Consider the following 23,970-nt stretch of genomic DNA (forward strand, 5'->3'; position numbering starts at 1 on the left):
GGCCATGGTAGTTTGATTCTTTTTCTACTCTGAGCATGCTTGGATAGATTGTTGAGAAATTTCCACAAAAAACACCATCTACACAAAGTTCGTGAGCTTCATAGGAAGCTCGGATCCCGTTCATGGACCCACAGTATATTGCTTAATTCATTTACACGTGTCGTACTGTTTCATCAGAGAAAAGCCAGAATGTGATCTTTTCCCGCAAACAACGTCTGATCTTTGGAAGTAATTTAACTATAATACTTCTTGGTGTACAACAACACTTAACTCTGATTAAAAAAGAAGACAAAAGAACTCGCCCTATAAAATCTCTTTTCTCCTTCAGAAATTCAGAACCCATTTTCAGCTTTTTCCTTACCTCCATTAATAACAGCTCTCTGGTTTTCTTTTTGCTTGAGAGAAACGGTGTTCTTTTGAAGATGTTTACATATAGTCCCATTCACTACTCTGAAGAAGAGGAGGAGAAAGATGAAGAAGACATTCATACATCTGAACATCGTGTTTATGGTTTAAACCGTCGAACTCGAATCTTCGATGTAACTTTCTTTGGAAAATCTATTACTACTACAGTAACATCAAAACCGAGAGAAATTAGGAACTGGGTTCGGGACAGTTTGTATTACAATCGTCGTCACCGATCCAATCTTGTTGTTGGACTTGGTGTTCAATGGTGACCACCTCCACCTAACACTAATGGTTCTGATGATCCAGCAGAAACTCTTCAAATCTGCATCGGTACTATATGTTTGATTATTCAGCTTTCCCATGCTCCTTATGTTCCTAAAACTTTTCGATAATTTCTAGCTAATGAGAAAATCACTTTTGTTGGAATATGGACTTATTCTGATAATAAGAAGCTTTTGAGATCAGATCATCAATTATTTGTTTCGAGACTTATTAATCTGAGTAAGTTTAGACTTGAAAATGAAGCATCAAGTGGTTCTATGGAGAATTTGGTTAGGGCTTATCTTGGTTTTGATGGTATGAAGAAAACAGATGTTCCTACTGGTATAAGTAATTGGAATGCTAGGAATCTCAGTGTTGATCAAGTTCAGTATGCTACTGTTGATGCTCATGTTTCATTTGAGATTGGTAAGAAAATTGAAGCATGGAAGTATAAGAACTGAGATTCTTGTTATTTCTGTGGTTGTGGTGATAACGAGGTTGGACTACTTTTACTGGTTCTTATCTAGGATGTTTTCTGTTAGGCTTCTAGGAATAATTAGTAAGTGATATAGATGATGATTTCCTTACTTTTTTGTTGTTGATTATCTAGGATGTTTCATTTTGGGTTCTTGAAGAGATAATCATCATCATAGTAGTATTATTTTGTAGTCAAGATCAATGTTATTCATGATATTTGAGTTGAATTAATCTTTGTAAACAACGTTGATATTGATTGGCTAATATATATAAGATGCATTTTTATTAAATTCTTGCGTTAATTTTCACTATGGATGGGTTTTGTTTTCTTCAATTTTTCAGTTTCTTCATTAACAACATTCAAACTGTTCTTATTGGGAGAGTAGCTAGTTTCTGAACTTTTACAATGGTGAAGTTCTGATAACCGTTAGATCTAGATTTCTTTTTACCATCATTGCACCTGTTGGACTTAGATGAGGAGGGATATAGAGGAAAGTTACTGTCAAGTCAAGAGTGATGGTAAGTTCAGAGCTAACCTGCATAGCTAGTCCTGACTAGTCATTTTACTATTCAACATAGCAATAGTAATTCGCCCAATAAGATCCAGGCAGCAAGTTATGCACTTTTTCCAGTACCTACCAAAAAATCAGCGAGTTTGAATTTTGAAATACGAATACCGAAAATGCTTTATAGCCCCGCTTCTATAACCAAAATTTTGACACCACTATGTGTCAAATTTTGATTGGCTCATTCTATAAAGCAGGACCCCTGTTTTCCTGGTGGGGTTTGGAGAGATGGAATCAACAGGTGGATTGAGCTGCCACATAGTGAGGTTTGGAAGGTGGAATCAATGGTGGATTGAGCTGCCACATAGTGGTGTAGAAAAGAGAGGTATGAATTTGGGGTCCCTGTAACATCTTCGTAAATAGTCAGCTACATGATGCATCTCTCCAAAAATAGACGAAAGTTGGGTTCCAGGGAACCCAGAAAATATGGTACACTGCTACAGGCTTTGATTCTTTGACTGCAATGAATAGTCATCACGGATCAAGGGGAAACGAGATTAGATTATAAGCCGACCTCTCTTTGACCACAAACACACACACCAAAACTGTCAAATTCTTCTTTTTTTTTTCTTCTCCTGATCACTCTTTTATTGTCTTACAAAAACGCATAGTTTGTTTGTTATTTTTAAGCAAAGAAAACGGTATAAATTGCATCGTATTTACCCACTGGGTGCAATGGATGGTTCAAAAGTCCGAACCACGGGGCTGTGAACAAAAAGTGCAACGACTATCAGCTGTAGAACATTGTAAACCAAAAATGGAAGTTGTCATTGGACCTATAAATGAATTGTCATTTCTTTTTAACTTTTACAGGATCTGAGACCAAACATTGATGGAAATAAAATATGAAATGAATAATTGATGCTGATTAAAAGGATAAAAGAATATAATTTCCAGACTCTAACTTGACTCATCTTACTCAAAATGGCTCAGATTATATTTCTATCTTACTTCAGTTATACATTAACTTAAATGTTAAAGGTAAAAACTGGAAGTTCTTTGAAAACCGGTTACATAATTCTACTTGTGAATCTGAAATTGAGACTTCTTGGACTACTAATGTGTCTGGCTCTGCAGCTTTTGTTCTTATGAATAAACTTGTCAATACTAGGAAGCATCTCTCCTTATGGAATAAGAATACTTTTGGGAACATTCAAGGAACTATCACTCAGTTTAAAGATCATTTATCTTCACTCCAGCAAACTGACCTGAATGGTAATAATACTCATAAGGTTCTTCAGTTGGAAGAAGAAATAGCCAAATGGGATGATATTGAGTCCAGTTTTTGGAGACAGCAAGGCAAGGATCATTTTCATGGAGAAATGGATATGAATACTAAATATTTTCACACCAGGGCAAATCTGAGAAAGTCAAGAAATATAATTGATAATCTCTTAGCTCCAGATGGTTCTTGATGTAGTGATAGAGCTGCTCTGGATTCTCTTCTAACAACTCATTTCAAGAAGATAAGTACTTCAGTTGAGACTGCAGATAGTTATGTTTTTCTTCAGCACATTCCTAAGTGCATCTCAGATGAAGACAATGCAGAACTACTCCTCATTCCTTCTGAAGCTGAAATTTTTGATACTCTTATGTCCATTGAAGCTTGGACCTCCCCAGGACCAGATGGTTTCCCTCCTGGTTTTTATCAAACTCAATGGAAGACAGTCCAGGACGATCTAATTCAAATGATTCAAAGTTTCTTTCACTCAGGTTTTCTTCTTAAGCAATTGAATAATACGAGGTTTTCTCTCATTCCAAAGACAGTTACACCTCACAATCCTGAAGATTTTTGACCAATATCTCTTTGTAATACTTCTTATAAGATGATTTCCAAAATCATTGCAAGAAGGATGAAAAAACATATGGAAAAGATAACATCTCCAATGCAGGCTGCTTATGTACCAGGTAGATTAATTTCTGAAATTATTTCTCTTGTTCAAGAAATGGTTCACTCCATGAAGAGACAAGCAGGAGGAGTGGGTTCTTTAACTCTAAAGATGGACATGTCAAAAGCATTTGACAGATTAGAGTGGGATTTTCTTATGCAAGTTTTGAAAATTTTTGGTTTCAGTGACAAATGGTGTCATCTGATATATCAGTGCATCTCAACTACTTAGGTAGAAGTTCTTATACATGGATCTCCATGTCAATCTTTCCATCCTTCTAGAGGATTAAGACAAGGAGATCACTTATCTCCTTATCTGTTCATTATTGCTATGGAGTCTCTTTCAAGGAAACTAGCATTTTGGGAACAAGAAAAGACTATCTCAGGTGTTAAGATAGCTAGAAGAGCACCAAAAATTAATCATCTATTATTTGTTGACGATTGCTTGATTTTTTCTAAAGCAAATATGGATCAAACTAAGAAGCTACTGGATATCATTGAAGAGTTTAGTAACTGCTATGGGCAAGTTATTAACTTCAATAAATCTTCAGTCTATTTCAGTAACAATGTTAGTCCCTCATCTGGTGAAATCTTAGCTGTAATTCTTCAAGTCCCTATCATGGACCCAAAAGAGAAGTATTTAGGTCTTCCATTCTTCATTGGAAGGAATAAGAAAGTCCCATTCTCTGTGCTAGCTGAGAATATGGATAAAAGACTATCCAAATGGAATTATACAAATCTTTCAGAACCAGGAAAGATATTTATGGTTAAACATGTCCTAAATGTCATTCATGTTCATCATATGACTTCTTTTAAACTACCTGATCAAACCATTAAAGAACTAAACTCTATCCAGGGAAAATTTTGGAGAAGAAAAGATTCAAATAAAGGAGAAATTATTTCATGGTCCAACTTAAGTAGAGATAAAGAAGAGGGAGGTCTTGGTTTTAGAGATTTGGAATGTTTCAACAAAGCTCTACTTGCCAAATCTGCTTGGAGACTTTATACAAGGAGTTATGATATGTGGTCTAAATCTATGGGTACTAAATACTATCCTAATGGTGATATTTTTGAATACACAGTTAAGGATGACTCATCTTATGCCTAGAGAAGTATTAGTTCCTAATTTCAGTTGGTCAAAGAAAAAAGCAGTTGGAGTCTTGGCAATGGTGCTCTAACTAGAATCTGGAAAGATGTATGGGTACCTGGACTTCATGTACCTCCTGAACTGAAGATTAATGTTGTTAATCTTTCATCATATGTCTTGGTCAAGCAGTTATTCATTCACAAAACTAATATTTGGAACATTGTTATCTTAAAGTGGCAGACATTTTATCTAAAACAGCTCGCACTGAGAATCCGACTAAAGAATGGCCTGACCACCCTCCTAGATGTATTATTGTGTCATATATCTCCCTTTGGTAAGATACTATGTGGGGTGTATTAATCTATTATATGGGTGTATTTATCCTTGGGTGTGAGTGGTGAGTCTGGCCGCTAGGATAATGACAGATGTCACGAATCCGTTCGTCTCTGCTTTCCTCTCCTGAGTGGTTAGGGCTTTAAATATGTAATAACTGGTTTGCGGCTGTTCTTAATGAAGAATGAATATTGCTTAGTTTAGCTTAATTTCTTTAAACCCCTCTCTCTTAAGGCTGATTCTTTGAATCAGATTTCTCTTTTCATAATTTGGTGTTAATTTTGTTGTGGAAACACAACAATTGGTATCAGTAGCCATTCGTTCCTATCATGGGTGGGGATAAGAATCCTATAATCAAAGAAGTGAATGAGGAATTACATCGAGTGAAGAACTCGTTCACTGAGAAAATAACAAAAATCAATAGCAGGTTAGGTGAACTTACAACAGCCAATCTAGAGCTCAAATCTTCAGTACTGACTAAGGAGGACTTCTTCAAATTCATAGAAGCAAATCCAAACAAAATAACTGAAGATTATCGAGATTCAGTTGGTGAAGGGTCTCACTCTCATAATATGAATCAAGGGGGTATGATGTTCAATATACCACATGGGAATCGTGATTTGAGCTACAACCCTCGAGTTCCAAAGATCGGTTTTCTTAGATTTGACGAAGAAAATCCCAAGGGATGGATACAGAAATGTGATCAATATTTTCTTCTCAACAACATTAAAGATGAAAACCAGAAGGTCATCATGGCTGCTATGCACCTAGAAGGCAAAGCTGATAAGTGGCTAACAAACGTACAGTCTAGCAAATCCATCAGTTCTTGGTATGAACTAGCTGAACTTGCTTCTTTTAGATTTGAAAATCCTGCTAATGAAAATATCTTAGGAATATTCAATAAGTTGTCCAAACTACCACAGTAGAAGATTATTTCGAACAATTTGAGAACCATAAGGGTTTATTGTATAGGAAATATCCTATGTTGAATGAGCATTATTTTGTTATGAGCTTCATTGGAGGGTTGGGGGATGACATTAAGCACTCAGTTAGCATGTTCAACCCATCAAATTTGATGCAGGCTTTTTCTCTAGCTAGAATGCAAGAGCATACTCTGGCCAACCAACAAAAATATAGTAAGCCTACCAATAAATTTTTTTCTTCTTCTTTCACTAGTCCCAAACAAACTATATCTCCCAACTACCCACCCAAACTTGTTTCCCTCCCACCTTTGCTTCCATTGCCATCCACTACACCTTCAAAACCAATCCCTCCTCCAATTCCTATCAAAAGATTAACACCTGAGCAAATGCAAAAGAGAAAGAGAGATGGATTGTGCTTCAACTGTGATGAGATTTATAAACCAGGCCATTTCTTAAAAAAACAACAATTATTCTTAATGGTGGCTGATGAATCTGAAGCTGATAACAGTGAACATGAAGAAGAAATGGCTCAGTCTGAGGATACTCCTGTTATAGAGAGTGACATGGAAATTTCTGTCCATGCCATCACTGGCCATGCTATTGGTGAAACAATAAGGATACCTGGTACTATTAACAATCAAGAAATCTCCATTTTAATTGATACAGGTAGCACCCACAGTTTTATAGATTGTGATCTGGAAAAATCTTTGGGACGTATTATTCATCCTACTTCTAACTTACTAGTTACTATTGCAAATGGAGACAAGACAGTCAGCTCAGGTATTTGTCCTAATTTGCACTGGAAGATAAAAAATCGTAGTTTCATTGGGGATTTGAGGCTATTACCATTGGGTGGTTGTGATGTGGTCTTAGGCATGGTTTTTAAAAGCGTAGCTTCACGCTTCAGAGTGTACGCTTTGCTTCAAATTTTAGCATTTCGCTCTGAAGCGGTCATGTGAAGCGCATCTTTTACGAAGCGTACGCTTCATGTTTCAGAGCATACGCTCCGCTTCAAATTTCAGCATTTCGCTCTGAAGCGGTCATATGAAGCGCATCTTCATGAAGCTTTTAAAATTTCGCATAATTTTTAAACTTTAAAAAAAAAATTGAATGTTTTAAGGGGGAATTGAACATTCCACCTCGCACTCGTTTGGAGTAGGTTGAACTGGTGTACACACGCTTCGTTTTTTATAAAAATTAGACTTATATAAAATTTATATAAATATTATCTTCCTAATAAATTTATAATTACTAGTTACGACTAATTTATTTATACGAAAACATCTGCTTCAAACATCAACCATGAAGCAACGCTTCACGCTTCAACATATGCATCGCTTCCTAAAAATGAAAAACGCTTCACGCTCCGCTTCACGCTTTCAATACCTTGGTTTTAGGAGCTGATTGGCTCAAGAAATTGGGGGACATTCTTCCCAACTTCTCCACCCTGAGTATCTCCTTCATACACCAAGGTAACAAGATTACTTTAGTTGGCACTCAGTCAGCTCCTACCCTGCATATGATGCATTCAACAGAGTTATAAGGGTCTCTTAAGAGCAACTCTCATGGGATTGTGGGTCAACTTTATTCTGTCACATCTCTTCCTCCCCAAGAGCCTCCACCACCAATTATATCTGACATTTTACAACAATTTCAAGATGTTTTCTCTGGGCCTACTTCACTACCACCACAAAGGTCTCTGGACCACTCCATTCCACTGCTTCCAAATTCAACACCATTTAAGCAAAGACCCTATAAGTGCCTTATGTTCAAAAGGAGGTAGTTGAAAAAATGGTCCAAGAAATGTTACAGAGTGGAGTTATCCAGCCTAACCATAGTCCATTTTCTTACCCAATTCTGTTAGTAAAGAAGAAGGACAATATCTGGAGATTCTGTGTGGACTACAGGCATCTCAACAACATAACAATTAAAGATAAGTTCCCAATTCCTGTCATTGATGAACTTTTAGATGAATTGTTTAGCTCTTGTGTGTTTACTAGAATTGACTTAAGGTCAGGTTACCACCAAATTAGAGTCACTCTGGCTGACATTTATAAAACAGCTTTTAGGACACGCCATGGCCACTATGAGTTCATTGTCATGCCTTTTGGCCTTACTAATGCTCCTGCAACTTTTCAAGCATTGATGAATGACATCTTCCAACCATATCTAAGGAAATTCATCCTTTTTTTGTTTTGATGATATTCTGGTTTACAGTCCTGATATGGAGACTCATGCTAAACATTTACACATTACATTGTCCTTATTGAGACAACACCAACTGTTTTCCAAGCTCCCTAAATGTTGTTTTCCACAACCTACTTTGGAGTACTTAGGTCATATAATTTCTGCTAAGGGTGTTATGGATGACCCTGCTAAGATTTCTGCCATGACTAGTTGGCCAACACCTTCCAACATCAAGGAGCTTAGAGGATATTTGGGCCTCACTGGATACTATATAAAGTTTTTCAAACATTGTGGAGTTCTTAGTAAACCTCTTACTGACTTACTTAAGAAGAATTCTTTCACTTGGACTCCAGCTGCTACTTAAGAATTCAATTCTCTGAAGCTAGCAATGACCACAACTCCAGTTTTGGCTTTACCTGATTTTTCCAAACCATTTATATTGGAAACTGATGCATGTGCTACTGGCATTGGAGAATCCTTAATGCAAGAGGGCATACCATTATCATTCTTCAGTAAACCTTTTGGTCCTAAATCACTTGGTCTCTCTACTTGTGAAAAAGAACTCATAGCTGTGGGCTCTACAGTTGCTAAGTAGAGGCACTATTCATTAGGCCATCCTTCACTATCAAAACTGATCAAGAGAGCATTAAGTACTTCTTGGAGCAGAAGATCACTACAGGCATACAACAAAAATGGCTTATGAAATTACTTGGCTACACTTATGATATCCAATATAAAAAAGGTAAAGAAAACAAAGTGGCTGATGCCCTCTCCAGAAGACACCATAATGACACCTCTTGTTCCGGCATCACCATCTCTCAACCACTATGGAAACAAGAAATCATCTCCAGCTATGCTCGGGATCACAAAGCTCAACAATTGAAGTCTCAGCTGCTTGTGACCCCAGACTCCAATCCCAATTATTCTTATTTTGATGAGGTAATGAGGTACAAGAACAGACTTTATATTGGCTCTAGCAACAATGTCAGGCATTCCACTCTCTTAGCAACACATGCCTCTACAGTGGGAGGTCATTCTGGTATTCAAGCCACCTATATGAGGACTAAGACTCATTTATTTTGGCCTGGCATGAAAGATGAGGTTTTTTCTTTAGTATCTTCTTGTGATATTTGTCAGAGACACAAAGGAGAACACACATTTCCATCTGGGATGCTTCAGCCATTACTAATTCCAGACCATGCTTGGCAGCATATCAGCATGGACTTTATTGAAGGCTTACCCAAAAGTGACAGAAAAGAGGTAATTCTGGTAGTTGTTGACAGGTTCACAAAATATAGTCATTTTATCCCTCTCCAACATCCATACACAGCCTCTTCAGTGGCTAAAGCTTCTATGCATCACATTGTGAGACTACATGGTTTGCCATCTTCCATTGTTTCCGACAGAGACAAGGTCTTTACCAGTAATTTCTTGCAAGACTTGTTCAAGCATTTGGGTACTTCTCTTAAGTTGAGCACTGCTTATCACCCTCAGACAGATGGGCAGACTGAAATAGTTAATGCCTTCCTTGAAAACTATCTCAGGTGCATGACCAGTCAGCAACCTAAGCATTGGATGCAATGGTTGGATTTGGAAGAATGGTGGTATAAATCCAGTTTCCACACTAGTTTGAAGATGTCTCTCTTTAAGGCCCTCTATGTCTATGAAGCTCCTCATTTGGCCTTCCCCATTTCTGTCACTACTGCAGTGGACTCGGTGGAAACCTATCTTAAGCAAAGAGATCATATGCTATTGCTTCTTAAGGACACACTCACCAAAGCTCAAGAAAGAATGAAACATTTTGCTGATGCTAAGAGAACGGACAGGGTTTTTGAAGTAGGAGATTTAGTTTATCTCAAGTTGCAGCCTTACAGACAGGTTTCAGTGTCCCTCAGAAGCAACTTCAAGCTCTCAGCCAAATAATATGGCCCTTTTGCTGTCACTCAAAGGATTGGTGGTCTAGCTTACAGGATGCAATTACCCCACAAGCTAGAATTAACCCAGTATTTCATGTCTCCCAACTGAAGAAGAAAATTGGAGCTGCTCACATTCCTTCCCCTACACTTCCAGTGGTGGACCATGAAGGCCAAGTAATTGTTACTCCCATTGCAGTTCTGGATTTCAGAACCCTGATCAGAGGCAACCATTCTGTACCCAACTTCTCATCCATTGGTCCAACTCAACAGCAGAGGAGGCTACCTGGGAGGACTCAACAAATATTGCAGCTCACTTTCCATCTTTTAATCCTTGAGGACCAGGATTGTTTCATGGGAGGGGTATTGTCATATATTTCCCTTTGGTAAGATACTCTGTGGGGTGTATTAATCTATTGTCTGGGTGTATTTATCCTTGAGTGTGAGTGGTGAGTCTGGCCGCTAGGATAATGACAGATGTCACGAATCCGTTCGTTTCTGCTTTCCTCTCCTGAGTGGTTAGGGCTTTAAATGTGTAATAAATGGTTTGCGACTGTTCTTAATGAAGAATGAATATTGCTTAGTTTAGCTTAATTTCTTTAAATCTATCTCTTAAGGCCGATTCTTTGAATCAGATTTCTCTTTTCATAATTTGGTGTTAATTTTTTTGTGGAAACACGACATATTGATCAGCTCCTTCTTGACTTGAGGGGTTGATTTTCTTTTAATGAAATTTTCTTCGTATTAAAAAAAAATATATAATTTCCTTCAAGTACTGTAATCTTCTCTGTACCTAATCACCTAATAATATCATGAACAATAATAGTATTAGTACCGTCCAATTCACCAAGTATGGTGTCTGTATGCTCTTGTACCACCTGCCATGCACCAGTAACGTGATGTTCCTTTGTCAGTGTTTCCCCAACAGAAAATCGAATCATGTATACCCCTCCAACAACATCATGAGTCATATATATCCGGCCAGATGCATTCACTGATTCAAGCAGTTTCGCATTGATCTCGTTCATTTGTGTTTCTTCAATGCAACCACTTGCAACTGTTTTTCGTTTGAAAACCGCAGATGGTTTAAGGCGAAAACAGACCATAGCAAATGTCCTAGGAACCACAATTTCAAACCTGGTATCCATGCCAATGAGCCTTTGAAAATGTTTAACCATTTTCACATTACTCCTAAGGAAAGTTCTCAAATTAGAAATTCCATAGTTGCGAAGTACTGACCAAAGCTTCATCGACCGAAATCTTCTGCTTTGTGCTATTTGCCAATCCTTGTAATCAATAACTTGTTTGATTCGGTTGCTTTGTTCTTCAGATACTCTGGATTTGTTGATAATTCCTTAACAAGGGAATCATAGTTTTAACCCATAAACAACAACAATCCAAAGTAGTGAAGAATCACTTGTGTGCATTCAGACAAAATGAGTCTGCTTCCTCCACGCCATCAATGAAGTGCCTGAACTCGGGGCAAATACAAGCACTTCCAGCATATGATGCATCGACGTGAACCCAAATGTCGTATATTTTTGCAACCTCACAATGTAGTTGCGAGAAATCTCACAACTACACCCTTAGTAAAGTCTATAAAACAATCTAAGAAACCATCATAAGAATATCAAGAACTTTTATTAAAATCTAAGAACAAGTACAAATATATGAGAAAACCCTAACTTGGGAAGCAAATAATATTTCTCTCTCCTAAATATCTTGTCAAAGTTCTCTAAGATCTCTCCCTTTTACAAAGGTGCTCGGCTCCTTATATAGGAGTTTACATAGTGGAAGACATCTAATAAAGCCCCTTATTTCGGATCTGATGTGCGTCACTATCGCATAGGGATTTACCATTGCCATACGGTTTTGTTACTGCCGCATAGATCTTCACACTTTGCTCGTGATTAGGTGACATCATCTAGATCGTTATCTTAAATATGTTGTATGCGATCGTATTCACTTATCACTTAAGGAGTTACTTCGCATACTAAACGAGTGTACGGTATTTTGTACCCACATTTTGCCTCTTCTCATATCGTTCTTTTGGTAAAGAAGCGGAATGAGAAATTATGATTTAATTTGCCGCACCCGTACATCTTTTCGTATTCTTCTTAACCGACATGTTTCCGTAAATTAGGCTTAACCGTCTACACGTATTGACTTTTTCCCCTTTCAACTGGCATGTCTTGAGTTTACCGATTGCTTTTTTTCCCTTTTTAATGACTGGAGTGAGGAGAGATAATCTTTTCCTTTCTTTATTCGATTTTCATCTTCTCTGCAAATCTTTATCTTCCTGAAGTCTTCGTTCTTTTTTCATAAAGGTTTACCCAGTGTTGTTCTTCTCTAAGCCCTATGGATTCTCATTCGAGGTTAATGTACTTTGATATTTTTCATATTTTTCTTTCCCTTGAATTTTCAATTTGCTATTGTTGATTTGCAACTGTGTTGTTACTGTTCTGCTACTGTTCTTCATATTCCCATACTGGTTTTGTTGCAGCAAGAATTCTTCTTCTGGTAATATTCGTATTAAAGTTACAAACCCTAAATTTTCTTCAAGTTTCCAAGATGATGAGTCTCGCAAGAGGAAGCCTTCGCATAACAAAGCAGTAAGAAATACTCTCTTTCCTATAAAACAATATTGTTGCCTTTGTTTCTTATCTGCATTGTTCTTCGCAGGATACTGAGAGCGAGATTGATGGCGAGAAGAAGAAAAAGGTTAAGAGAGTTCGCAAAGCTCCCACGATCAATACTTCTATTGTCATGCCGAAATTAAACTATACAAAGAAGGGATATGAGATCTCCACTGATGCACCCTCACAAGACTTCATTGCCTCAGCTTCTTTGGATGCTTCTGCGTCTTCAAAGAAAATCTCTGCTCATAAGGAAGCGTCTTTGGCTGATCATGCGGGTATTTTTTTCTTATGAAAATGTTGCTACACCAGTAGTGGATTCCACTGTTTCCACTTTTATGAACCTTCCTGCCTCAGCATATTTTACCGCATCAATGGAAGATACAGCCGCACCAGTTTCGGAGGGTAGTACTATCAATTCTTCTGCGGATGTTGTAATGACCGCTCCTTCTTATCCCATGGTCTCTTATTCTCCTTCTGATTCCAAGCCTCTTCTGAAAATCATTAACATCGCTCGCTCATCTTTTAATGATCCTTCCCAAGTTTTCATTTGTGATGCTCTTGTCAAGCTATTAGGTGATTCTCCTCCAGATAAGTCTGCCAGGAGCGAAATCTTCTCACAACTGGATTCAAGTGTTAATCTTGACTTTGATCTTCTGGAAAATATTCTTTTGCTTGTAACTTTCTTTCTGTTTTAATTGATGGTGTTTTCATATTCTTATCTAAATTATTTCCTTTTTTAGGATTCTCGCCGCCGCTTAGTCTAGGCTGAGGGGTTTTCTGAATCTAGCAACGCCATCCAAGAGCTTCACCATCAAGTTGCTAATTTGAAGGCTTCTCTTCAAGATGAATCTCTTGCGTCCGAAAATCTTCGCACTAAGAATCAAGAATTTAGAAGTATGTTTATATTTATTTTGTCAATCACTTAATAGGAACTTGTATTTTATATTCATGTCTTGAGTTTATTCGTACGTATGTTAAGACTTAAATCAGAAGCGCATTATGGAGAGATTTGATTATCAATATTCTGCTGAAAATGCTCGTGCGGACAATGAGAGGTTGCAGAATCAAATTGATCAATTAGTTAATAATCATTCATATTCGCTTGATCAGATTGAAAACCTAAAAAATGAGAATCTTTGTTTAGTTAATCAAAATGAATTTCTAAGCTCCCAAGTATCCCATCTTTCCGGAATGTTGCATAGAGCTGATTTACGACATCAAACTTTATCAGATGGGAATCAGATCTTGGCCGCAGAGAAGTGGTCTTCTTAAAAAAGAGTCGATGTTTACACACCAATATCTTATTCTTCAGAAGATTTGTGATGATTAAGATGTATCCCTTAGCACGTTAAGAAATCGGCATGATGAGTCTATGAAGCAATTAACCTTAGAGATTGAGAAAATCATCCAAAACAAGGTGATTTGACTGCAAAGATGAATAAACTTCGAGAAGAGCATACACAGATAAATGGGTCTCATGATATCCTTGTGAAGGAAAGGTATTCTCTTTCTCAAGATGAAAGAAGCTTCGATCCCGTCTCCAAGGTTTAGTTGGTGATGATTTTGATAAGGTTATGGAGAATTGGAAAATTAGTGGTCTCGCTTTATCTCAATACCTCATTTCTCAGAGAGAAGTTAGTCGCATTGAGCTGACTGCCTTAGTTTACCCCTCTTTTTATGGTTCATATCTTGTAGTTGCGAAGTTGTCGCTTTGGTAATAATTAGATGTCTTTTTTTTGAAGAATCTGAGAAGTCACACCAGTCTACCATCTCCAAGCTGAGATCTGATCTGGCCAAGGCTGATAGAGAGCGTGCAAGACTCTCAATAGCACTTACCTCTTCTCGAGACAGAGTGAATAGGCGGTGTTTGTATCTTGGAAACTTAATGGAAGTTGCCATATAGAACTCTAAGAAGGGTGCCGCTCAAGAACATAAGGCTCAAATTCTCGCAAATAAATTTTGCATTGACAACTCACTGATGTGATTTATAGATAGTGGTAAAAATTGATTCGATTCTCGAACTTGTGAAGGATAACTTTAGACTTAAATTCAAAACTAAATAGAAAACTCACTAATAATTATAACAAACACTGAAAAAGTTGGTATCAATATTAAAAGAACACTGAGGCTAAGATTCCAGTATTTTCCAAGTTTAAGGTGATTTAATCCAATCTTTGTATTCATGCAATTTTCTCGTTCAATTTGATTCTTACTATTGCAACAAGTAGATTTTCAAAAGCAATAATTGTAAATACCAAGTATGAAGCATCAAAAGTCTTAAACTAAGCATACTCCATCAAAATAGATCACAATCACTCAAATAAAAATCATATTCGATATTAGTTCAAGGCAGATAATCACAATAAAATTGCAATAGATAGATAAAAGAGAATATACCACTTCTTGTTGGAAAAATAGCTTCCTCTAGCGCCTCAGCAATGGGGCTTAGCTCCTCATATTAACCATGTTCTCAAAATATGTTTTTATAGCTCAAAAGTGTACAAAGAGGTGAAAAAGTGATAACACAGCCGATTCGCAACAGTGTGAAGGTGTTGCAGAATCTCTGTTACAAAGAGGAAACAGTAGCTAAAGACCTAATGCAATTACTGTTGATAAACGATAGATGGGTTCTGCTGTTGAATAACGATAGTGTTCTGCGACAGATACTTGTGCGTCAATGTTCTTCGTGTTCTTCCTCTTCAGCAGCAACAGCAGAATAAGGTATTTTCCTGCAACTCGATCTCTGGAGCTCTGTGGTGTTCTAAACTTCTCTGAAAAGCTTCGTACCCCCTATATGATACTCGAAACAACTTATATATACTCTACAGGTGACGATATTTCGAGAAAGATTTCAATTATCTTCCCGTTCTTTTCTCTGCAAGTCACGGACTTTTCTTCACAGAAAGTTACGGATTCTTTCCCTTTTCTTCTCTGGTTTCCGTCGTCAACCCTCTTCTTAGGATAGAATCAAATCCAACAGGTGATATTCTCTTCCCTTTCTGTATGTATTTACTAAAAATAAATCAACTTCCCATAATTTCTCTCTTGCCCTGTTTTCACGAGAACCACATCACAACTTCTCCTGGTTCGATTCAAATTCTACTACCACCCCTGTTTTGTAGCAACGGGCTAATTCGAGTCATATCCATGAAAATATCCAGCATAATCCACGTAACTTTCCAACAGCAAAAAACCCGAGATTATATCACTTTCCTGTTTTACTTCATACTAAAAATCCAGCCCAAGTTCATCGAATAAAACACCCATGCACGCCCTGTTTAGTCCACTGAAGCCTAACCCAAGAGAATTCAACGGTTGAATCTCTCCATAATCGTTCCAAAATCAAACCCTAAAATATGCTCCGCTGTAAAAATAATTTGCGCCAGAACTTGAATTTGAATTCTTGAAGATGACCTCCCCTTATCCTCTGATGGGGTGTAAATAGCATGTGGCAGCAAATAGTAAAGAGGATACCCCTTATCAGTAAGTGCCCCTTAGTAATTGAAGTGCCCCTTATCCAAACTGAGAGTCCGAATAGTAATTTTCTCCCACGAGCGCAAATACTACTTTTCGAGCCAATTTTCCCGCAAAAGCTTATTTCTCCAAAAACACCTACAAAAACATAAAATACCAAAATAAGTACAAAAATGGGTACTAACAAAATAGAAAATCGAGATCAAAATAGACACATAAATGCGTCTATAAAATACCCCCAAACCTATTATTTGCTAGTCCTCGAGCAAATCAAGTAAAATAAAATCCTAACTCACTGTCGCAGGCATCGTCGATTGCATTTAGCGTATGCAATAAGCCTTTAAACCCCTAGGTGTCTCTAGTGGAGAAGTGTTGTCTCCGGAGGGCTTACCAGAGGTATACCCACAAAACCTTTATACTCCAGACCCTAGATATCTACACAAAACCTTGGAAGGCACTAAAGAATCTCCTTGGTTGGCATACTTATTGACTACAGGAGGAAGTACCCTGATGCGAAATTCCAATTGCGGTACACGAGTTCGCACTCAAGCATACTAAAATTCATATGAAGTGACAGAGCTCTACTCAGATAGTCGCACTATGGACATCAATATCCGGAGTCAAAACTAATCACATGGATAGATCAAGAAGATGGATATAGAAAAAAACATAGATGGTTTTGATGTTTGCTAGGTGAACGGTGTTTCTCATATCTGTCTGAAGGCCTCCGCCAAAATGAACCTATCCTAATGGACTGAGATACTAGTCTGACTAATATCAACACACTGGCATATACAAGGGTACCAGTGGTCGATAATCCTAACTCTAGGTCAACACAACTGGCATATACAAGAGTTCCAGTGGCCGACTTTATTGAATTTATTCCAGTTGGTCTGATGGTCTGGTCTCAATTTCTCTTCTTGTTTTTCAACTTTTTTTTTTCAACTTTTTTTTTCAACTTTTTTTCTTCTTATATCTCAATCACTCTAATTCACCCTAGCATTGGTAACAACTTGAATCGGAAGCCCCACCTAATCACTTAGAGAAACATAGTTTAAAAAACAAAACAAAATAAAAACAGAAGTGAAAAGGACCCAACGAGATATGGTGAAACTATCATGTTATTTCTAACACCTGAACTCTGTGCTTTTATGAATACACTCTTTAGATGTTGCCATCTAGTCAGATTGGTTCGTCAACTCCTACAACCAAAATGCTTCCATCCACTTAGATTGGTTAGTGCCATCCTTAATAGGGATAAATTTCTAGGCTCTGGAGTTTATTTAAGCAACGACAAGGTAACAAAAAGTTCTACCCCACCCCCAAACTTAAATCTAACATTTTCCTCAATGTTTCTAATTAAAGAACAGTACCAAAAATATAAGTAACATGAGGAAATAGTAAAGAGAGAAGTCGGACAGATAGTACCTGGGTGAAGTGTAACCAAAAACCTACAAAAATATTATACAACATACAAAATCGCCTCGATGGTCAATCAAGGTAAACATGGTCTTCCAGAGGGACCTCCTCAACATCACCTGTAGGAAAAGGCTCTAAAAAGGGCTTCAATCGCTGACCGTTAACCTTCGAAGAACTACTACCATCTGGTGTCTCAATCTCAACAGCGCTACGAGGAAAAACAGTATGGACCACAAAAGGACCGGTCCACCGAGAGTGCAACTTCCCGGGGAATAGATGCAACCGAGTGTCATACAGAAGAACTTTTTGACCTGGAGAAAATGACTTTCGTAAAATATTCTTATCATGTACAAGTTTCATTTTGTTCTTATACTCCTTAGCACTATCGTATGCATCTCTACGAATCTCATCCAACTCATTAAGCTGGAGTTTTCTGTGAGCTCCTTCCTTGTCAAGTGAAAAGTTTAGGTTCTTAATAGCCCAATAGGCTCTATGCTCTAACTCAACGGGCAGGTGACATGCCTTTCCAAACACTAAACAATAAGGTGACATTCCAATGGGTGTCTTAAATGCAGTACGATAAGCCCATAAGGCATCAGTAAGCCTCGATGACCAGTCTTTCCTATTAGGATTAACTGTTTTCTCTAAAATACGCTTAATTTCCCTATTGGAGACCTCTACCTGACCACTAGTTTGTGGGTGATATGGGGTTGCTACTTTATGGGTAATACCGTATTGTTTCATTAAAAGACCAAACGGTCTATTACAAAAGTGTGAACCTCCATCACTAATTACAGCTCGCGGCGTACCAAAACGTGTAAGTATATTCTCTTTCAAAAACTGGACTACGACCCTGTGGTCATTCGTTTTACACGGAACCGCCTCAACCCACTTAGACACATAGTCTACAGCGACAAGTATGTAAAGATAACCAAACGAAATAGGAAATGGACCCATAAAATCAATGCCCCACACATCAAAGACCCCAATCACTAAAATAGGATTCAAAGGCATCATATTTCTACGGGAAATGGTTCCTAACTTCTGGAAACGCTCACAAGAAACACAATGACTATGGGAATCTTTAAACAACGAGGGCTAGTAAAATCCACACTGCAAAATCTTAGCAGCAGTCTTCTTAGCACTAAAATGACCCCCACATGCATGTTCATGACAAAAGGAGATAATACTAAACTGGTCACTGTCAAATACACATCTCCTAATAATCTGGTCCGGTCAATACTTAAACAGATAAGGATCGTCCCAAAAGAAATGCTTAACCTCGGCTAAAAACCTAGAACGATCTTGCTTACTCAAATGTTGAGGCATTCGACCAGTAACAAGATAATTCACTATATTTGCGTACCAAGGTGATTGGGAAACAGAGAACAATTGTTCATCAGGAAAACTATCCCTTATAGGAAGGGAATTATTAGGGGAACTAAAAACTAGCCTAGACAAGTGGTCTGCTACTACATTCACTGCACCCTTTTTGTCTCTAATGTCTGGACAAAATTCTTGTAACAAAAGGATCCATCTAATCAATCTAGGTTTAGTATCCTTCTTAGACAAAAGGTATTTCAAAGCAACATGATCAGTATAGATTATGATCTTAGAACCTAATAAATATGATCTAAACTTATCCAAGGCAAACACGATGGCTAGCAATTCCTTCTCGGTAGTTGTATAGTTCATCTGGGCATCATTCAGAGTTTTGATAGCATAGTAAATCACATGGAGTAATTTGTTTTCTCGCTGACCTAGCACAACGCCTATAGCATAATCTGAAGCATCGCACATAATTTCAAAGGGTAGGTTCCAGTTAGGTGCCTTGACTATCGGGGCAGTAGTGAGTAAAGTTTTAAGCTTATCAAAATCCTTTAAGCAAGCATCATCAAAGAAAAACTTAACATCTTTTGCAAGCAAATTGCATAAAGGTCTAGAAATCAAGCTAAAATCCTTAATGAATTGAAGGTAAAAACCTGCATGCCCTAAGAATGACCTAATACCTTTTACGGTTTTTGGGACCTGTAAAGTCTTCATAAGGTCAACTTTGGCTTTGTCTACCTCTATACCCTTTGAAGAAACGATGTGCCCTAAGATAATTCCTGATTCAACCATGAAATGGCATTTTTCCCAATTAAGCACTAAATTCTTTTCCTTACACCTAGTCAACACTAATGTCAAATGATGCAAGCACTCATCAAAAGATGAACCAAACACTGAAAAATCATCCATAAAGACCTCTAAAAACCGCTCTACCATATCAGAAAATATGCTCATCATACAACGCTGAAAAGTCGCAGGGGAATTACATAACCCGAAAGGCATGCGTCTATATGCAAAGGTACCAAAGGGACAGGTAAAAGTGGTTTTCTCTTGGTCTTCTGGGGCAATAACGATCTGATTATAACCGGAGTAGCCATCTAAGAAGCAATAGTGACTATGTCCAGCTAATCGCTCTAGCATTTGGTCGATAAAAGGATGAGGAAAGTGATCCTTCCTTGTGACCTTGTTCAATTTCCTATATTCAATACACACACGCCATCTCGTGGTCACTCGGGTTGGTATTAATTCATTATTATCATTCTGGACTACAGTGATACCTGATTTCTTAGGGACAACCTGAATAGGGCTGGCCCACTTACTGTCTCAAATTGGGTAAATAATACTCGCATCTAACAGCTTAAGCACCTATTTTCGAACTACCTCTTTCATGTTAGGGTTCAGTCGACGTTGCATCTCCCTAGAAGGTTTGGAGTCTTCCTATAAATGAATCTGATGCATACACACAGTAGGACTTATACCCTTAATGTATGCTATAGTCCATCCTAAAGCTTCCTTATTATCTTGAAGTACTTTTACTAGCCTACTTTCTTGATCACTATCCAAATCGGAAGCTACAATCATAGGTAAAGTCTCAGATGGGCCTAAAAAACATACTGTAGAGTATCGTGTAGTGGTTTAAGGTCCAACTTTGGGGGCTCTTCTAAAGAAGGAATTAGGGTAGTCTCAAAAACTGGTAATGGTTCGAACCTAGCTTTCCATCTATCAGTGTCTAACACAGGGGTAGAATATAATAGAGCATTCACTAAATAGTGCTATCGTCATCAAAATCTAAACCAAAATGGGATAGACAACTTTCTAATGGGTCTTCAAATAAAATGATTGGTAATGACTTCTGAACTAAGGCTTCTATCATGTTCACCTCTTCAACACATGTGTCATATATCTCATAAGGTAGCTTACTGACATTAAAAATGTTCATATCTATAGTCATATTACCTAAAGATAAATTCATCACACCATTTCGACAGTTAATGATCGCATTCGACGTAGCTAAAAACGGGCGACCTAAAATCACAGGTATCTGGTTCTATGGGTCAGGGACAGGTTGAGTATCTAGGACCACGAAATCCACTGGATAGATAAACTTGTCGACCTCAATAAGGACATCCTCAATAACACCTCGAGGAATTTTAACAGACCTATCAACTAACTGCAGTGTTATCTGAGTAGGTTTCATTTCACCAAGTCCTAGCTGTAAGTACACATGGTACGGAAGTAGGTTCACACTGGCTCCTAAGTCAAGTAAAGCTTTTTCTACCCGGTTTTTACCTATTGTACACGCAATGGTAGGAGAACCCGGGTCTTTGTACTTTGGAGTTGTGGTGTTCTGAATGATTGAACTTATGTGACTAGTTAAAATGGCTTTCTTATGGACGCTAAGTTTTCGCTTTCGCGTACACATATCCTTAAAGAACTTGGCATAAGCAGGAATTTGCCTAATTGCATCTAATAAAGGAAGGTTTATGGTAACTTGCTTAAAAACCTCCAATATGTCATTAAAGTTCGATTCCTTCTTTGTTGGTACTAATAGCTGAGGAAATGGGGCTCTAGGCACAAAATCAGACCTCTCAGAAACTGAGTTGGCATCATCAGAAATTTTATCAGTTTCCTTAGCTAGTGGTCCTCAGGGGTGAACAACAATATGTTCACTATCGGGCATGGTTTCTTGATTGTCTACTATTCTACCACTCCTAAGGGTTTTAATAGCATTCAATTGATTCGATGGTTTTGTTCCTACTTCATGAACTCATCTAGGATTGGGATTAGTCTGACTAGGGAACCTACCATTATCTCTCTCACTTATGGTCTTAGCTATTTGGCCGAATTGAAGTTCTAACTTAGCAAGGCTCTGAGCATTAGTTTGAAAATTCTGTTTGGTTTCCTGTTGAAAACTAACATGACTCTATGCTAACATTTCCTGAGTTTTTGCTAACATCTTAATAGATTCCTCTAAGCTAGTCGTTTTATTTTATGGGCCTGATGTATTCCTAGTGTAGACAAAACCTGGGGGAGCATTAGAATTATTAGACTGACCCTGACTCTGTCCCTTAGACCATGAAAAGTTCGGATGGTTTCTCCAACCAGGATTATAGGTTTCTGAATATGGGTCAAACTTCTGACGATTATCAAACCTAGTTTTATTATATAGAGTATTGGCTTGCTCTTCATTATTCTGGCCTTCCCAAAAAGGCTCCAATCTACCACTAGTGTTGCCCACTTCTAAAGCTTCTAACCTTTTCGCTATAACAGCAATTTTGGCATCATATTCATAGCCTCCTTATACTCTATTAACGTTTCCTCTGCTGAGAAGAATTATTTTCTGGGGTCCCCTACTACTTTCCCATTGTTGGGTCTTTTCGGCGACTTCATTCAAATATGTCATCGCGTCATCAACTAATTGGTTCTCAAATCCACCAGTACACATAGATTCTACTGTGGTTGTGGTGGGATAATTGATTAAGATTTTTGATTGTGATTGTAGTAAATAGGATTCGTTTCAGACTTGTGAAGGAAATGGAATTTCAGATTTAATAAAATTATATATACAAAAATATTAACAAGATGAAGAGAGTTACTAGCACTCGGGATTCCACCAATTCTCACATTCATGCAGTTCAATATTTAATTCCGGACTATTAAAGCTCATAAAATAACAAACATCGACTCTAAATCTTTGCCAAGGTAGATTTTATATAGAATTATATGTAAATCACAAGCATGAAGCATCAAAAGTACCTAATACTAAGCATGCGACACCAAACGAAATCACAAATAATCAAGAAAAATCATAAATCAATTATAATAGTGCAAATAGTCATAAAGAAATTAAATAGAATTACCACATGGGTGAAAAACAGCTTCCTCCGTCGTCCCAGTGATGGGTTCTAGCTCCGCATATTGAAAACACGCTCAAAATTCATTTTTATTGCTCAAAGGGTGTTTACAAGGATGAGAATGGAGATGAAATAATAAAACAGTGAATGTGTGACCAACAGAAAGCGTCCAAAATAAACGACATAGAAGAAGTGCTGTTGTTGCTGTAGCTCTAAGACCCACACCTACGACCCACGCCTGTGATTCTGTTTCACTGTTGATAAACGACTGTCCCTGCGAGTCTGCTCTTCGTGTTCTTGGTGTTTTTCATCATCAGCAGCAGCAAAAACAGAGTTTCATCAACTCTTGATTTCTCGCTCCTGAGCTCTCCTATCGACCCCAAAATCTCGACACCCTTTCTACTCAACCCCAACAACCTATTTATAGCCAACAGACCCATCGAATCTCGCTCATTCACTCCATATAATTCTCTTTAACTCGGCAGTAAAGAAAATATTTCTGGGAATATTTTCTTTCCTGTTTCATCTTCTCACGCGTTTTCAAGCCTCCAAATTACCATATTTAACTCCTTCATGCTCCAACAGGCTGTGAGGGTCTTCCATGCACGCACAAAACACGTTGAATCTTCTTCAAATCACGTGAAACCCGTGATATACACGAACTGCCCTGTTTTCAACCCGTGAATTGTTTAGACGATTCTAGCCAATTCTGGTCGAACCAAACGCCCATAGTGTGTTTAATAGGCCATATCACAACTATCTACCAAAAATCATCCATTGAATCTCCCTAGAATACGTTCAACAATTCGATCAAAAATCTGCAAAAGTGTTCTCCATTTTCCCGCCAAAAACAAAATTCAAATGTAGAAGATGACCCCCCCTAATCCTGTACTGGGGTGCGAATAGCAGATGCCTTTTGGGGTGACCTGGGGTGCCCCTTAGTAATTGAGGTTCCCCTTATCCAACGGTGAGAGTCCGAATAACACGTGTCCTCCGGGGCTTTTACCAACTTTTCGAGCCGAATTTTCCAAAAAATGTTTATTTTCCGAAGGTGCCTACAAACACATAAAACACCAAAATTAGTACAAACTCGAGTGCCAACAATATATAGTATTGAGATCAAATTAAACACAAAAATGTGTCTATCAGATACCCCCAAACTTATTATTTGCTAGTCCTCAAGCAAAATTTATTTTTGAAAAGATAAAAAGA

The 23,970-nt window shown here is 37.8% G+C and overlaps 2 pseudogenes; one reads left to right on the forward strand and one right to left on the reverse strand.

Moving 5' to 3' along the window:
- Positions 1–422: 422 nt before the first annotated feature.
- LOC113351635 lies at positions 423–1,423 on the forward strand (annotated as a pseudogene).
- A 9,417-nt stretch (positions 1,424–10,840) lies between these two features.
- The window catches only part of LOC113351636, a 29,986-nt pseudogene continuing 16,856 nt past the window's right edge, over positions 10,841–23,970 (reverse strand).

This window comes from Papaver somniferum, chromosome 2 (genome assembly GCF_003573695.1).
Source record: "Papaver somniferum cultivar HN1 chromosome 2, ASM357369v1, whole genome shotgun sequence".
In the NCBI taxonomy this organism is placed as follows: domain Eukaryota; kingdom Viridiplantae; phylum Streptophyta; class Magnoliopsida; order Ranunculales; family Papaveraceae; genus Papaver; species Papaver somniferum.